The sequence below is a fragment of the Ovis canadensis genome, chromosome 26, assembly GCF_042477335.2.
Source record: "Ovis canadensis isolate MfBH-ARS-UI-01 breed Bighorn chromosome 26, ARS-UI_OviCan_v2, whole genome shotgun sequence".
NCBI classification, from domain to species: domain Eukaryota; kingdom Metazoa; phylum Chordata; class Mammalia; order Artiodactyla; family Bovidae; genus Ovis; species Ovis canadensis.
This window is the reverse complement of record NC_091270.1, coordinates 39,348,999-39,364,191: the sequence shown is the minus strand read 5'-3', so window position 1 is coordinate 39,364,191 and position 15,193 is coordinate 39,348,999.

Below are 15,193 nucleotides of genomic sequence, written 5' to 3'. Positions count from 1 at the left end.
CCAGCCGCCCGGGACGGACACGTGCCCCTGCCTGGCCCCGCCCCCGCAGCCCGGGCGGAGGGAGGGGCGGCTCCTCGGCCTCCCTCGCCCCCTCCCCCGCCTCCCCTCCCCGTCCCCCTCCCCCTCCTCTGCGCAGCTCCAGGTGTCCAAGTCCTGGGAACCTTGGACGCTCCAGACGCAGGCACCTCCTTCTCCTTCCTGGATCCAAGACGTGAAAGGTCTCCAATCTTGAGTCTTGGCTTCCTAGTTCTTAGACTCACAACTTGGTGAGGCTCCCTAAGGGCCCTTCCGGATGCTCTAAGGTCTGGGGCTGTGGTTCCATGAATGATGCTTTTCCACTCTGCAAGCATCAATGAGACCTTATCTGTAAAGCGCCGTGAGTTCCTTGCGATAAAAATGCTGACTTAATTTGTCACCCATCGCTTGTAAAGTCAACCCAAATGGTATTTTAAAATCAACATTTACTTAGATGTAACCCAACCATAACAACCTTCCTGTGCAGCTTGCCAAATACTACAAATGTCAGGCTAGGATCTGAATCATTACTTCATTTTTACAGATAAGGAAATGAAACATTGTTTGTTAAAATAGTAATCATCATGATATTATTATTACTGAAAGTGATCCATTTTGGGTGAAAAACATAAATTGCTAAATACATGTATACATGTATATCTGAGAAGGTCTTCTGGAGCCACTTTCAAAGAATGGTCCCCATCTGACCTTACACAAAAGGAAAGAGCAAAGCGCTGTTATCTTTTAAATCAGGAAAATAAGCGATTTTCTATTTTCTTCCCTCTTTTGTAAGCACTGACATTTGAGAGGTTTCTCACCAGCACTTGAGCCTAAGCCCGGCTGTGGCAACCTGGGGGGCACCTAAAATGATGAGTTGGGAAGTGGTAGAAATGGGGTCTGCAGATTTTAGGGAAATATTAATACCTTTCTGTTGCTTTATTGGTTGTGTGGCATGGTCTCCGAGACCCCTAAAAATGGTGAGCAGGGTAGGAAGGAATGAGGTTTGTCCACATCCTCTTGCTCCCTTTGTGACGCTTGGGTGATGAATGTCCAAGGAACCTCAAGGGTGAAGGTCAAGCTGCCTAACTGGTCTGGGTGGGTGTGGTGGAGATGATAAAGGAATCTCATCTCCAGACCCCCCTGGGTGCAGTTCAACCTGCACTGCAGGCCTAGGAGACATGACCATGATCCTCGCTGCCCCATATATGGGCCCAGGGAAGCTGCCTCCAGTAAAACAGCTGGGAAGCAATAGGACCAGCTTTCAAACCCTGCATCTCAAGTCCAGCTTCAGAACTGTCTCCTTGGACTCCAGGAGTCTTTGGACTCCATCAGCGTGATGGCCCTGGGATGGTAGAGACTTGCTGGGGGGCAGGAGATGTGGGTCTCTCTAACCTACCATGAGCTGGCTCCAAAGCAGGGGGATTTGTGGAAAAGAAATAACACAGGAGTTAGCAGCCTATGGACTATTGGCCACTCCAGCCTGTCACCAGTTTTCGTACATCTAGCCAGTTAAAACTGGTTTTTTCACTTTTTTTTTAATAGTTTTGGGGGAAATAATCAAAAAAGAAGAATATTTTTCCCTGCCCATAAGTGAGATTTTATTGGAATGCAGAGCGTTCACTGCTTGCATATTGTCTGTGGCTGCTTTCACATTGCAAATGCAGAGTTGAATGGAATGGATTCTCGGTATTTGTGGCCCTTATGTTCTGTAAAGTCACCAGGAATACTCAATCAGCAATACTGAGCCACTGCCCCTAAGGGAAATACAGGGTGAAGTTCCTGCAAGCCTCTGGCCACATTTTTGTTAACAGATCAATACATTAACCTTATGTTTTGTATTTCTATTTACAGAGACATTATTTTAATATATATTGCTCACTCACTAAGACTGAACTCAAGACCAACTGCAGTGTAACTCATACTTGGACAAAACTTATGTGACACATGAAGTTTCCTCTTTTAAAGCACATCGCCATCTTCCTGTGCATGGGACAGGAAGACAGCCCTGCAGAGCGCTGCACTTGGGAGCCGTTTTAAACAGCAGAGTCACTCACACAGTGAAACAAACATGACACGAAACAGACTCCAGAAAGAATGTTTGTGCACAGTGTGTGAGCTGAAATACCAGGCAGGAGCTCTCGTGTGCCCTCACTGCTGAGAGTGTGGGTGTCAGGCGATTCATATGTTTGGCTGCTCTTCACACACCCATGGTGGAGGTTTAGTCACTAAGTCATGTCCGACTCTCGTGATGCCATGGACTGCAGCCCACCAGGCAGGCCCCTCTGTCCATGGGATTCTCCAGGCAAGAATACTGGAGTGGGTTGCCATTTCCTTCTCCAGGGTCACATACCCATAAGTGACTGCAAATGCACAAATATTGAACTGGTGGGGGGGGGTGCTTCCCTGATAGCTCAGTTGGTAAAGAATCCACCTGCAATGCAGGAGACCCCGGTTCTATCCCTGGGTTGGAAAGATCCCCTGGAGAAGGGAAAGGCTACCTACTCTAGTATTCATGTGGAGAGACTTTTCAAACTATGAGTCAAAGCTTCAGTGTCTTCCCTTCATGATCTGCTTTTCATTCAACAAACATTTATCTATACTTTTACATTTGCACGAGTCTGTGCTGAGAGTGGTAAGCTGTTCAGAGTTACTAGTTTAAATAGGAACCCCCACCCCTGCCCTGCCCCCGCCTTGGTCAGCAGGCTTCCAGGAGGGCCCCAGTGGTAAAGAACCTGCCTGATACTGCAGGCAGACACGAGAGACATGGGTGAGCACCCTGGGTCAGGAAGATCCTCTGGAGGAAGACATGGCAACCCACTCCAGTATTCTTGCCGGGAGAATCCCATGGAGAGAGAAGCCTGGCGGGCTACAGTTCACAGGGTCGCACAGAGCCGGACACGACTGAAGCAGCTTAGCACACATGCACGTCCCTTGTCAGTATCCTGAGAAGTGAAGGCTGCTGGGAGGAGAGGAGCGTTGACACACAGGGCCTGGCCACTTTATAACTCGGATCATCGGTCTCCGAAACGGATTAAGCAGTTTGCTTGTTAGGACTTTCTGCGATCCAGCAAGGGTGGAGGCAGTTTACACCCTGAGCCCCTGATACAGTGGGAGGAGGGCGGCAGAGGGAAGGTGCAGGGGTCTGAGGAGTGAGGCAGTGCCAGGAGGGGCCGGCAGGAGGGGCCGTGGACTGGCTCTGCGGAGTTTCAGGTTGAACTCTGAAGATTCCCATCTCAAAAGACAAGGACAGGGAACAGAAAGTCAGTTCTGGGAGCAGACTCAGTGGAGGAAAGTCTTCAGCCCTTAGGAGTTCCGGGTGTTAGTCACTCAGTCGTGTCTGACTCTTTGCGACCTCATGGACTGTAGCCCACCAGGCTCCTCTGTCCATGGGATTCTCCAGGCAAGAATACTGGAGTGGGTTGCTATTTTCTTCTCCAGAGGATCTTCCCCACCCAGGGATCAAACCCGGGTCTCCGGCATTGCAGGTGGATTCTTTACTGTCTGCGCCACTATGGAAGCCTTTTTTAATGCGGGGTCTCTTCTAGCTGACCCAGCAGATGGAGGGGCCTCCGCTCCACAGCCCAAGCAGATCCAAACCAAATGCCTAACTGTGTCCGGTTCTCCTCTCCGGGCTTCCCTGATGAAAACGCAGCTCTTTGAGGGAACCTAAGGATTAAGTGTCTTAAGTATTTACTTTTCTGATGTCTGGCTGTATCCCAAGAAGGAACTCAAAGTACCGAAAAGAGTGATGGACTGAATAATTTTGAAATAAGCCTTCACAGGGAACTCTTTCTCACTATCCTTTGGGTAAGACTTAAAGGCATCTGTTCACGGACTTAGAGAGACCCTAGTTTGTGTCATTAATTGAGGGACAGTCCATGGACATCATTGACTCAATGGATATGAGTCGGAGCAAACTCCAGGAGGTAGTGAAGGACAGGGAAGCCTGGCGTGTGGCAGTCCATGGAGTCACAAAGTGTCGGACATGAGTTAATGACTGACAACAGCAGCAAACCATAGACTTTAGAAACAGCTGAGGACTGTGGAAGGGGAAACCACTCGGAGGCCAAGCCAGGAATTTTTTCAGGAAACGGTTTGGGGTCCGCCCTAGCCCATGAACAAGTCCTAGCTTTATTTTACAGAGAGGGCTCAAGGTGATCTTATCCTGGAAGATTTTCAAAGTCCACTACCCCCTGCAAAAATTCCAGCAATGCTTGCATTGTATGTACAGACAGGAAACTTGTGTTTCTCTCCCAAAGCCCCTGCAGAGTGTAGTATGCCTGAAGTCCCTTCATGCCTACCCTGACCCTTCATCTAGGTGACAGGATTCTTCTTCCTGTCTCCTGACACCGAGACAGATACTCAGTTTAAGAAGTAGCATCCTAAAAATCTGATCCCACTGAATTTCTCCACTAATCATGTCCTGTGTCTCTCAACTGCCAGGACTTAGTGGTATCAAAGGGATAGTCATGGATGGCAGATTAAGTAACAGGATGTAGGTTACAGGATTACAGGATGGATAACAACAGTGTGACCTTCCCCATCCCCCACCCCACAAACACACATACCTCAGGCCAGCAGCTCAGCCTGCACATAAACCGACATGATTCTTAGGCACTGCAGTGTGGGCCTGGAAATCCTGGCTGGGGGACAGAGTTCATCCTAGCCACCGGAAGCACTAACCATCTACTTTAGCATCTGATCTTATGGAGAAGTACCATCTAATGAGTCATAGAACTGGGTCTCTCTACCTTGAAATCTGCTCCTCTTTCCCACCTCCCCGACCCCTATGTGTCATGAGCCTCTCAAGGTTTCCAAGCAGCTTCTTATACCTGAGAAAAGCAGGTGCTAAAGATAATGCTAAAAAGAAAAAGAAGAGTCAGATGAGTAGATGGTCAGCCCTTTCGTGGAGAGGATTAACCTGAAGGATTTGTCAAGTCCAGAGGTCTCTTCCCAGCTTGGTGGAATCCCGGACTCCCCTTATGGATCAGGTTGGGAAATCCCAGTCTGACACCTCATCTTTGAACTAGGATGCAGCCTCCTCCCGTGGTCCCAGCAGTTTATACTGATGCACTTCAAGGGGACCGGGATGTGGAAGTAGCAACAGGAGTCTGAACTGAAAACTTCAGCCCTTTAGCTTCATGTACATTAAAAACATTTTTTTCCTCCTTGTTGTTGCAACCACATTCATTCTCTTCATGCCTCTTCCAGAGGGGAGGCTTTAGGCAAAGATAAGGGGATGTGAGGAGAGGCCCTTTATCTGGAAAGAGAAATGTAGAATAGGAAAGAGAGGGTGGCAGTTAAATTACATACAATATGCTTCTTATCCATTAGGGACACATGCCTGGCAGTTCAAAGATTTTAAAGGTAGCATTTCCCCAAATGCTTTTGCAAGCCTAGATTTCTGTGTGTGAGCTGTTTGTGCTGAGTGAAATAAATACCTGAAGACTCTATTGCCTTTTTTTTTTTTTTAAAGAGAGTCTCTGTATAAGCGAGGGGGTAAATGACTAGAAAAGTCGGCTAAGTTACAGCGTATCTACCAGGAAATAAATATAACAGAGCCCCACCCACCCATCCAAAAACTGGCCAACGTAATTCTCAGTGCAGACAAGGAACGCAATTACACACAGCTCTGGTAATGCTGGAGACAACTGAGGTCTTCATTACAATCGGAGAGAAACACACATAGGACGCATTTGGAGTTGAACCTTATTCTTGTCATTTGCCAGAAAGAAATTTTTGCCCTAATTAAAATTTCCTCCAGGCTCCACTAGTCCTAACTCTGAGGATAAAAGCTTATTTAGATCCATCCTCTCACAGAGTCCAAACTGATAACGAGAAGACGATAACCACCGTCCAGTTCTCGGCTGCGGGCATGGCCTGGAGGAAGAGATTCCTGTATCCAGCAGACCCAGACCGGTGGCCTCCTCTCCACCATTCTCCTGAGACCAGAGCCTTTTTTTTTTTTTCCAGAGTGCAAAATGCTTCTTATTAAATACCTTGGTAATGCAAAAACAATTTGTTTTTAAACACAAGAATCCACAAAGACATCCATTGCCAGCAGTGGACATTGAATAAAATTGCCAGCTTGCGTGAAAGGCAACTATAAAACTGTGCATTTGGTTTCTGACCTTGTCCAGATAACCCTGTTTATTTGTGTAAACTCACTGTTGCTCCTGAATGCATCGTAGAAAAGTCTTCGTCCACAGTCTTGGATTATTCTAGAGTCTAAGGAATGCAGATCTTCTAGGGACGTTTTCAAGTCCTCTCTTACTTCTGGGTATTTTGAGGAATGTTGAAGCCATTCTGACCACCATCCCAATTAGCCATGAGAGCTTTCCTGGTGGAAAATACCCATTCTTCATCTTCTGTCTTCAAAGCCAAGTATCATTGTACAGGCTCCCCTGGTGGCTCAGTGTAAAGAATTCCCCCTGAAATGCAGGAGCCACAGGTTCCATCCCTTGGGTTGGGAAGATCCCCTGGAGGAGGGCATGGTAACCCACTCCAGTATTCTTGCTGGGAAATCCCGTGGATAGAGGAGCCTGGTGGGCTACAGTCCATGGGGTCGCCAAGAGTTGGACATGACTGAAGCAACTTGGCACGCACGTGTGCACGCATTGTTGTAAAACAAATGGTCTGTGTTCTGCTCCACACACATTTTTGGAGTTCTGGAAATATGCCAGGCACTATGTTACGTGTTGGGAACAGAGGCAGGAGTAAGGTAATGTTTGCCCCTAAGAGGTTGCTGTCTGGTAGCAGAGCCAGACCAAAACCAAAACACAAACCCAGACAGTGACAGAAGAATCTGGGAAAAGAGAACCCAGAGGGAGACTTCACCCACCTTGGTGGGCTTCTTAGTCTCTGAAAGGATGGCTTAGAGTTCACTGGGGAGGATTTAAAATATTCCATTTATCTCTGTCTGAGAGTATTTGGAAATGTGAGCAGGCTGGACCCTTTGGTCACCTCCAGAGATGCCTGTGGCCTTGCGGGTGGCTCCCAACTCACTAACTAGGACACAGGCTAAGGGCCATGCATTTGCTGTGGGTTCCTAGGCTATTTGCCAGGCAGGGTACTGTTTTATTCTTAATCCTCAGAAACTTCATATTTTAAAAACTGATGTCTATCAATTAAAGTGTGTTGATTAAGTAAACCTATTTTTCCCATTATAATGTAAATAATTTAATAATTTAAGTGATATGTGTGCTCTGTGTGTCTGACTCTTTGCAACCCCATGGACCATAGCCCACCAGGCTCCTCTGTCCATGGGATTCTCCAGGCAAGCATACTGGAGTGGGTTACCATGACCTCCTCCAGGCGATCTTTCCTACCAGGGATCAGACTCACGTCTCTTACACCTCCTGCGTTGGCAGGTGGATTCTTTACCACTAGCGCCACCTGGGAAGCTCTAAATGACATATAACTATTATTAATTATAATCAGTTTATTGGCACATAACTGCCAGTTGAAACTGCTGCTTATCACAGGATAGCAAATGACACTACACAGGGAAGGATGTAGTTTCTTATAAAATCAACCATTATAATTAGTTTGTACAGGCTTATTGTGCTAAGGCATGATTTGAATTAGACTTTTCTTGCCTGTTTTTTTTTTTTTTTTAAGATAATGCAGTAGCAACCAGTTTTTGTTTTGTTTTGTTTTTTTCTGGGAAACACTAACTTTGTGAAACAGGGACTGGGTCTGAGTATCAGGGACTCTAGGGCAATTTCTGACTTTTAAAAAATTTGATGTGCACATTTATTCCATTTAATTGAGTTTTTTAGTTGATGCCAGTCACTCTTTTTTCCATTCCACTTCTCCATGAGGCCTCCAGCCCTGTATGGAAGGGATGTAGAAACAAAATTCATCCTCTTTAATTAACCTAGGCATTTGTGAACCTAAAACATCAAGTTAGGGAGAAAATCCCTTAGATTCCCGGTAATTATCCAGGCGCCCTTCTCTCCCTGCATCCCAGGGTCCTGGGACCTTTTATAACGTGACCTCCAGGCCCTGTGGCTTGCACAGCACAGATGGCTTCTCTGTTCTTCTCCGGGCCAGGACAGTCCGTGGTTTCAGCTACCGTCTACCCTTCCATCCATGCATCACACCAGGCTTCTCTCAGGAACTCCTGACCTAGATCATGTCCACCACCCACGGGTCAGCTCCGCTGACACGCCTTCGGAAGGCTCAGTGCTTTCACAGCTGAACTCACTGTACCTTCCAGCATCGCCCCAGATCTGTTTCTGCTCCTAAACCGCTTATCTCAGACGGCAGCCTCCACCCCTCCACCCAGGCTGTGGGGTGGGGTTTAATCCTCATCCCCAGTCTCTCATTCCAACCAGACTGTCACCAAGCCCTGTGGTCTGCCTCCTAACCAACCGTGTTTCCAGTGCCTCCTCTCCTCTCCTCATCCCCATGGCGCCCTCTGGGTCTTGGCGCCCTCTGGGTCTTGGCGCTCATGATCTCGGGGTTGGGGGACTCCTGTGAGGTACTCAGTACTGCCTTCCCGGCCTCCGACCTTCTTACTGGATCCACCCTCCACACCACCTGCAGCCTCTTTTAAAAAGTCGGATCTGATTCTATTGCTTCCCTCCGTTAAAGCTTTGCAAGCTTCCCGCTGCCTGTAGGGTGACATTCAGATTTTCAAGAAAGGTATGCAAGGCCCTTGTCCACCTCACTGCTCCTGCTTCTCCCAGGTCTTTCTCCTGCCACACCTTCCCTGCAGAACACCTCCTCCCATGTGCAAGTGAAAGTGAAAGTTAGTCACACAGTTGTGTCTGACTCTTTGCAATCCCATGGACTGTAACCTGCCCAGCTCCTCTGTTCATGGAATTCTCGGGGCAAGGGAGTACTGGAGTGGGTTGCCATTTCCTCCTCCAGGGGATCTTCCCAACCCAGGGATCGAACCCAGCTCTCCTGCATTGCAGGCAGATTCTTTACCAACTGAGCCACCAGGGAAGGTATTTCCCACGTCCAGAGCCCTCCCAACTTCCTCCCCAAGCCAGGCTCCTCCAAGCTGCCCACCATCATCACCCCTGCCTGGAATGCATTTCTGCCCTCTCCCTCGCCTTCATCCTTCAACACCCAGCTCAAATGTCACCTCCTCCTCAGGGCATCAGGGTGGAGTCACCACTCCAACACATTTTATTAAAATGATTTCTCTGTCTGCCTCCTTGAAAAGACTAGAATCACCTCCAAGTCAAGAGGGATGACATATGCTTCTGTGGCTTTCCTTTGTTGGTACCTAGTAGTTATGGATTCGAGAGTTGGACTGTGAAGAAGGCATGCTTTTGAACTGTGGTGTTGGAGAAGACTCTTGAGAGTTCCTTGGACCACAAGGAGATCCAACCAGTCCATTCTAAAGGAGATCCATCCTGGGTGTTCATTGGAAGGACAGATGTTAAAGCTGAAACTCCAGTACTTTGACCACCTCATGTGAAGAGTTGACTCATTGGAAAAGACTCTGATGCTGGGAGGGATTGGGGGCAGGAGGAGAAGGGGACGACAGAGGATGAGATGGCTGGATGGCATCACCAACTCGATGGACATGAGTTTGAGTAAACTCCGGGAGTTGGTGATGGACAGGGAGGCGTGCTGTGATTCATGGGGCTGCAAAGAGTCAGACACGACTGAGCGACTGAACTGAACTGAACTGAGTAGGTATTCAACAAATGTTTGTTAAATGAATAACCAAGTTAAAATGGAGGACTACTGCTGCTGAATTCTAGAGACTTCATGAAGAAAAAAACTGTCAGGTCTTCACCACTTTGCTTATGGAGTCTGGTTACCCAAGCTTGGACAGTATTCATCTTAATTAATATTGATTTGATGAATATGGATAGTGTATTTTAGGCACACGTTTAAACCAGGAAAGACTAAGAAACAGATATTTAGAAGTAATGATACCTAGTAATTACTGTGCATTGGGCAAGGTTCTATTAATATTTTTTTGTATAATAATTTCTTTGCTATTGTTATGTCTATTTTGCAGATATGAAAACTGAGGTTAAGTAACAAGTTCTCTGAGATTATATGCTTAGTGTTAATGATGGTTTAACTGTGAAAATCTGTCCAGAGTCTGTGTTCCCACCTGTTGCACAAAATGATGTCTGTTGTTTTTGTTGTTATTTAGTTGATAAGTTGTGTCCAACTCTCTGTGACCCCCATGGACTGTAGCCCACCATGCGCCTCTGTCTGCGGGACTTTCCAGGCAAGAATACTGGAGTGGGTTGCCATTGCCTTCTCCAGGGTACCTTCCTGACCCCAGGGATCGAACCCGAGTGTCTTGCGTCTTCTGCATTGGCAGGAAGATTCTTTACCACTGAGCCACCGGCGAAGTGCCAAATGACCTCTAGTATAATATTAAAAATAACAATAGCTAACTGACTCAGTGCTCACCACATGCTGGGCTGTGTTCTAAATGCTGTATGTGGTTTACCTGATGGGGACCCAGACAGTTTAACCTAGCCATGCTTTGATTTTCTCAGCTGTAAAATGACGTAACAATGCCTCCCAACCTTACAGGTGTGCAGTGAGGATTAAGCAAGATAATAGATGGAAACGCTAGAATTGTGCAGACTTACGCACTTAAGTGCACAATGATTCATGTAACCCAATGGCCACCCACAGCTTTAGGGACTACAGTAGGCATGACACTCCTGGGCGACAGTGACATGGGTCCCAGCCCTAGAAGAGCCAGAAGTGTGAATGACAGTCACACTGGAGCACCTGACGGAAGTAAACTCAGAGGGAAATGGCTATCATCAAAGCATTCATGTGCTGTTTTATTGGAGAGGAGAACTCAAGGCCCTCCGGGTGACCGCTGTCACCCTAATGTGACTTCTGGCCCATTTGTTGCTGCAGTTTGAAACCTAAAGGCAGTCACAGACTCTTGCAGGGTTACTGCTTCCACTTCTGGAAGGTCAAATGGTGGGATTTAGTTATCTTGAAAGTCTCATCCAATTCAACATGCTCTGACGCCACAGCCCCAGGCTCTGGTTGACCAGGATCTTTTCTCAGTCTGTCCTTCCTTGCTGTCCCAGAGGAAGGCACCTTCCTTCTTTTCTTAAAGTCACCCTTCATCTTGTGAGCCCATTCTGTCCCTGTAACAGAGGGACTCTGAAATTGTCCACATCCCTCCATCTCCATGGGCAAATTCCCTTTGTCCTCAAACCTATGCACGTGTGCCCCCGAACTTAAGAAAACATTGCCCCAATCTGCTTTCTCCAAATCCCCTGCTGTGTCTGTACCTGTCCAGCTTAGTGAAGGACCGTTAATTCTCTCCCCAGTGCCTTACCACATCCCGTAGCATTTCCTCATTTTGCTGTCCTTGCCCAGTGAGGGCAGCGGGATAAAGAATTCTTCAATCCATCCAGCAGAGATAGGCTGAATACCTGCCAATTAATAGAAGCAAAAGAAATACAGAGTGATCTTCCTGCTTTGCAAATTGAAGCCTAAGAAACTACTTGAACGATTTTTTGTTTTTATGGTTTCTTTTTTTTTTTTCTTGTTTGTTTGTTTGGAGGGATGTGGGGCAGGAAGAGGAAGCATATGGAGATGGGAAAGATGGAAAGAGATGAAGGAAGAGAGAGAGGGAGTCTTCCAGGCCACCTGGGAGGCCAGGGGAGGGCCTGGAAATAAAGCTGGTTGGAAGGCATGAGGAGAGAAAAGTCACAGGAGAGAGGAAGTATTAGTGTGAAGGAACAGGGGCCAGAGTGAGGGGAATTCAAATATCAAGAGGATGTGAAGAGGAGGAGGTCAAGGAGTTTAGTGTGAAGACTGAAGTAAGAAATGGCATTTCATTAGGCAACATAAGAAAAAGCATCTGGCTCTTTGTGTCTCCAAGCACAGAGGTAGGTGTGGAAGGGGTGGTGGAGAGTTAAGAACTTTAGTGAGTATATTTTAATGATTAGACTCTCTTGCTTGTTTCCTCTTTATCCTGTTTCTTTCTTCTGCTGCTTACTTGAGGGTTTTGTTGAGAGGCACGGCCCTATATTTCCTGATTTCTATCTCGATGTGCACTTTTCTTGGCATAGAATGTGTTTAGGATCAGAGAACTCTGCAATGTAGATCAACACCAAGAATGAAGTTATCAGTCTTAGAAACTGCTTTCCTAACTGTTAGGTCTGCTTTGTTATGAAATGGAAAAAAAAAGAGAAGTCAGCAAAAAACGCGATCCTGAAATTTAAATGGCCACTGGTCCCACTGATGCCAGGCTGACCTATGTTCTGGAGTCACTGAAAGGGGGGAGTTCCCGGAGGATCCTGGTGGACCTCAGGATCAGCTAGCCAAGCTGCCCATGGGTGGCAACGTGGTGAAGATTAATCTGACCAAGAGTGTTTACGGCACTGGGTTGGTTAAGAACAAACATCTACATCCTTATCCTGCCTTACCAGTCAGGTTGCTTGGCTTCTGGAAATTTATCTTCTTTCCTTTCCGGATGGTGGCAGGAAAACATATCCCATTTTCAGTATTCTGGGTCATGGGGTGAAATATTCTCTAGCTCTTTTGAGATATTGCAACATTTTGCACGGCCCCAGGGACTTCACATCTCTTCTTACTTTAATAATCTTTACAGTCTGTGTGACCTCTTCATTTCCTGCTTTCCTGGAATGATATTAATGGTCTATTCATATTTTTATATTTAAAAATACTGCAACAAAATAGAGCTTGACTTATCTTTGCTATTGAAAAAAATACATCCTATCAGCCCAGGAAGTCAAGAAAACTGGTTTCTCTGGAACTTGACATTAAATCCCCTGTTTCCTTGATGAATTATCTGAGCAGGGCTAGGAACCATCACTCAACTACAGACCAGTGACTGGGAGGAGTCAATGGCCTTGGACAGTGTTCAGCTTAACAGCCTTTGTAAGCTATTTTTCATTAAGAAAACTCTCAAACCATATGCCAATAAAAAATATTTCACACACAGTTCTAAGACCCGTCTAGACCTCATTCAGTTCAGTTCAGTTCAGTTGCTCAGTCGTGTCCGACCCTTTGTGACCCCATGAATCACAGCACGCCAGGCCTCCCTGTCCATCACCAATTCCTGGAGTTCACTCAAACTCATGTCCATCCAGGCACTGATGCCATCTAGACCTCATTAGCAGTTTTAAATAGTATGTATCTTGTTGAAAATTCAAAGAAAACGTTGTTCAGTTGCTAAGTCGTGTCTGACTCTGTGACCCCGCGGACTGCAGCACACCAGGCTTCCCCATGTAAACTGTACTGTTTAATACCTTAAATCTTTGATAACTCTGAAAAAGAGTGGAAGGCAGTAAGCAATGTAGTGAAGACTCCTTAGAAGCAAAAAGCTAGGACCCACTGTTGAAGATGTATCTTTATCTTAGAGTTGTTACCACCGACTTTGAAGTTCTGACGCCGCACACATATCAAACCTGGACCAAGAACTCCTCTCACAATCTAGAAAAAATGGTACAGATGAACCTATTTGCGAAGCAGAAATAGAGACACAGATGTAAAGAATAAAGCATAAATGAATGCATGCCAAGAAGCTAAGGGTGGGATGAATTGAGAGATTGGGACTGACATATATATATATACTATCGATACTATGTATTAAATGTTACTAATTAAGATAGAAAACTTACTGTATGTGTAGCACAGGAATTGTACTCAATGATCTGTGGTGACCTCAATGAGAAGGAAATCCAAAAGAGAGGGGATTATGTATATGTATGACTGATTCACTTTGCTGTACAGTGAAATTTAAAAAAAAGAAAATAACTATTACTGAAGCACACCCTGGGCTCTGACAGCTGCTGCCAAGTGGCTGCTCTCACCAGCATGCAGGAAGGCCTAGACACCAGTGACGAGGGAACTGAAGGGACAATTTGACCGCGAAGGGACCACTGTGGTTCCTGGACAGCAGCATCTGCCAGGATGCCTGGGCCTGCAACAAGCCTGGGAGAATGTTCTGAATGACAAAGCATTCTTTCAGATCAGCTCCAGCTTATCTCTGGTTTGGTTATGTAAAAATACTCCACCAGCAAAGAAAAGAGGTCATCCAGCTCAAGCTTGAGAAATGCAGGAGCTGGCCACAGGACAAAGGACACACAGTTTTAGCCTCGTGACTGGTAGAATAGTTAGTGGATACTATCTGACCTGAAATGTGGATTTCTACAATTGATTAGATTTCTTTTCCCTGCCTTCCTCCTCTTTTTTTTTCCCCCTCCTTCCTTCCTTCTTTTGTTCTTAGAGGATTATTGTAGGTGATAGAGAGAGAAGACGGAGAAGGCAATGGCACCCCACTCCAGTGCTCTTGCCTGGAAAATCCTATGGACGGAGGAGCCTGGTAGGCTACAGTCCATGGGGTTGCTAGGAGTTGGGCACGACTGAGCGCCTTCACTTTCACTTTTCACTTTCATGCATTGGAGAAGGAAATGGCAGCCCACTCTAGTATTCTTGCCTGGAGAATCCCGGGGATGGGGGAGCCTGTTGGGCCGCCATCTATGGGGTTGCACAGAGTCAGACACGACTGAAGCGACTTGGCAGCAGCAGCAGAGAGAGAAGAATTGGATTGCTTGGAATTATTCTCAGATCTTTGGAATAAAAATTACACTGTCCAGTACAGTAGCCACTTGCTCTTGCTTGCTTGCTCAGTTGCTTCAGTCTTGTCCGACTCTGTGCAACCCCGTAGACAGCAGCCCACCAGGCTCCACTGTCCAATCATGTCTGATGTCGAGTCATAAAAAGAGTAAGGTTTTTGCTCTCCATGGTGCTTTGTATCTTGATAGAAAAAGAGAAAGAAAGAAATGAAAATCCCCTATGAGGAATAACATCTCTAGCCCTCAACTCACTTTTTTTTTTTAAGTCTAATGAGATGAAAAATCTCTCCAAAGAGGTGTTTATATTATAGGTGTCAACACAGCCTTGGGTCCAGACAGGCAAACCGGCTGCTCTAATGGGAACTGTGTATACACAGTGAGGGTAATTACTTTGGCTACAGCCGCCGACATGATTTAGCAAACCCCCAGCCTGCAAAGCACTGATCATTCCCTGGAGAATGGGTCCAATTTCCCTGCAACTGCACAGACCTACCTGAGTTTTCCCTGCCACAGGCTCTTTGAGGGTTTTTGTAATTTGCATTCCTTAGGCAACTGGAATTTAAATTCCTTAGGCAAATTTCATCCTGATGGAATACCAAGATGACATGCATGCC